The following is a 3005-nucleotide window of genomic DNA, read 5'->3' on the forward strand; positions in this document are numbered from 1 at the left end:
CATTCATAAATTTCGTAGTAAGAACTTTCCACTCACCTGACGAAGGAACAGCGTTCCGAAAGCTTGTGTGTTTACTGTCAAATAAACTTGTTCGACTTTAACCTGGTGTTGTGAGACTTCTTATTGTATTTACCCCAGTCTAACACTGGTATCTCCACATCATTCATAAATTTCACCAACCACTTTGCCTCTTTTAAGTCAAACCAAATAAACAATCTCAATTTAAATCAGGACAAAGTAAAAGCAGCAGCTTCCCAAAAGGAGGGAAACAGCCCGAACAAAATCAAAATACAAAGGAAACTTGAAAACATCAAATTAAAATGTGATTATTACGGTCGATAATGCACCCCAGCCCCTGTGGTACCCAATGGGTGCTCACCAGCCACTTGGTGGTAAGGAATTTACATTGGTGTCAGGGTACTACCAGTGCAATTGTCAGATGGCTTCTCGGCCTTTTGGCTAAGATCAAGTGTAGTATCAACACGCCGCGCTTGGTTGAAGTCATTAGGTTACATTTTAGCTTCATTTGAAGCAATTTTTAAAAGCGGCACCTTGGCCTTTTGGCAAAGATGCAAATGAGACCAAACCTTGGAGGGGGAGCTATTCCTACTCCAATCAGCTTGGATCATGCAGATCAAGCACAAGACACAAGTTCAGAGCCCTGTCTTGTCAGCTTGGATCAGGAATGTCTCAACTTGTTGAGACGCTGAGTTGGACCTGAATTGGATTAAAAACAAAAAGAATTTGTCAGATTGCAGACCAAGTGTATTTTTGGCATCCTGCACTTGGTTGAACTCATTTGGTTACACTGAGGCTTCATTTGAAGCAATTTTTTAAAGCGGTATCTTGGCCTTTTGGCTAAGATGCAAGTGAGATCAAGTTTTGGAGAAGATGCAATGCCTGCTCCAATCAGCTTGGATCAATGTAGATAAAACCAAAGACAAGAAGTGGGATGCCTGTCTTGTCAGCTTAGACCTGGGATGCCTCACTTGCTGAGACTTTGAATTGGACTTCAATTAGATTGAATTGGATATGAACAAAAAAAAATTGTCAGATTGCAGACTGGCACATTCCAAGGCCCAGGATTACATGCTGAGGGACACTCTCAAGCTTGGGGCAGCCAACGCAAGGGCACAATGGGGAAAGGCCACCATTTAAGGCCACTTTTCAACCCAGGGGCTAGGAACTGTAAAAAAGATCCTCAGACTGCCTAACTGTGAGTAACTCTGTAAAAGTACCACAATGTGACAAATGTATATAATTTGATAAAGAACCTTTGACTATGCTGTAATATATGAAACGTTTTTGAACTGAACACTGTAAATTTCGATGTTAGGGTGGCATGGTAGCACAATGGTTCGCACTGCTGCTTCACAGCTCCAAGGACCTGGGTTCAATTCCTGACTTGGGTCACTGTCTGTGTGGAGTTTGCACATTCTTCTCGTGTCTGTGTGGGTTTCCTCCCATAGTCCAAAGATGTGCGGGTTAGGTTGATTGGCCATGCTAAAATTGCCCTTAGTGTCCTGAGATGCGTAGGTTAGAGGGATTAGTGGGTAAATATGTAGGGATATGGGGGAAGGGCCTGGGTGGAATTATAGTCAGTGCAGACTTGGGTTGAATGGCCTCTCTCTGTGCTGTGGAAATTCTATGAAAATGTAAATATAACTGTTTTTCATTGTTGTAATGATTGGAAATGTATTTTCTGTAATGTTTTTTCAGATTATTTATGAGTAAAGTATATTTTTGGAAAAAAAATTGCATGGAGTCAGATTAAAATACTGTGGAGATCTGACATAACGGTGCTGGAAAAACTCAGCATGTCTGATGGGGTGGCACAGTGGATAGCATTGCTGTCTCACAGCATCAGGGACCCGAGTTCAATTCTGGCTTTGTTGCCCATTACTAATTGCCCTTGAATTGAATGGCTTGTGAGGCTATTTGCAGCATGGTGGTACAGTGGTTGGCATTGCTGCCTTACAGCACCAGGGACCCAGATTCAATACCAGCCTTGGGTGACTGTGTAGCATTTGCACATTCCCCCCATGAGTGCATTGGTTTCCTCTTGATGCTCTGGTTTCCTCCCACAGTCCAAAGATACATAGGTTGGGTAGATCAGTCATGGTAAATGCACAAGGTTATGGGGATAAGGTGGGGCCTGGGTAGAGAGTTAAGAGAGTTGAGCATCTATGGTTCTATTTCCAGCATTTTCTGTATTTTTTTCAGATTTCCAGCATACACAGTATTTAAATGAGTAATTCATTGGGATTAGATAAAGGAGGGTGAAAGGATCTTGTATAGAATTGTTAGGCTAACCTTCCTGATGTTAATGCTATATGTAATAAGTGATGTTGGTCGAGATTAAATATTGGCTAGCACACTGGGGAAAACCTTTCTGCTGTCCTTCAGAATAGTACAGGTGATCTTTTACATCCGGTTTACAAGGGTAGATTGGGCCTTAGCTTGACAACAGTTTGAAAGTTGATATATCTAATAGGGCAGCAGGCTCTCTAATGGACTGGGAATGTGACTCTGCGTTACATATCAGGTCCCTTGAGTGGGGCTTGCAAGAAAAGAGTTCCCTTGAATGGGGCTTGAACCCAAAGGTTTCTGACTCAAGAGGTGAGGCATAATGTTAACTCACACTGCATTGTTTCAGACTGTTATAAATCATAGAACTGCACAGCACAGGAAGAGGTCATTCAGTCCTTTGAGTCTGTGCTGGTCCTCCCCCATAATCCTATAATTTTTGTTAATTGAGGAATAAATAGGTAATGACTGTAACGGTCATTACCAGACTGTATGCAGGACATTAGTTAATACATGTTTGCAATGAATCTTATCCATAAAAGTAAACTGTCAACACCATTCAGCAGTGCTGAGAACGCTGCGCATGACCAGAAGTATAGTGGGGTTGTTGCGCATGACAGGAAATAAACTGGCGCATACCGCGTTACGATTGGTCAATGACTTCTCACCCGGAAGTTAAAACTCACTTCCGCCCCGCG

The 3005-nt window shown here is 42.4% G+C and overlaps 1 pseudogene; it reads left to right on the forward strand.

The window, feature by feature from the left end:
* Positions 1–439: 439 nt before the first annotated feature.
* Positions 440–591, forward strand: LOC145352825 (U2 spliceosomal RNA; annotated as a pseudogene).
* Positions 592–3005: the final 2414 nt, after the last annotated feature.

Source organism: Carcharhinus amblyrhynchos, chromosome 14 (assembly GCF_965287045.1).
Source record: "Carcharhinus amblyrhynchos chromosome 14, sCarAmb.v2.hapA, whole genome shotgun sequence".
Taxonomy (NCBI): domain Eukaryota; kingdom Metazoa; phylum Chordata; class Chondrichthyes; order Carcharhiniformes; family Carcharhinidae; genus Carcharhinus; species Carcharhinus amblyrhynchos.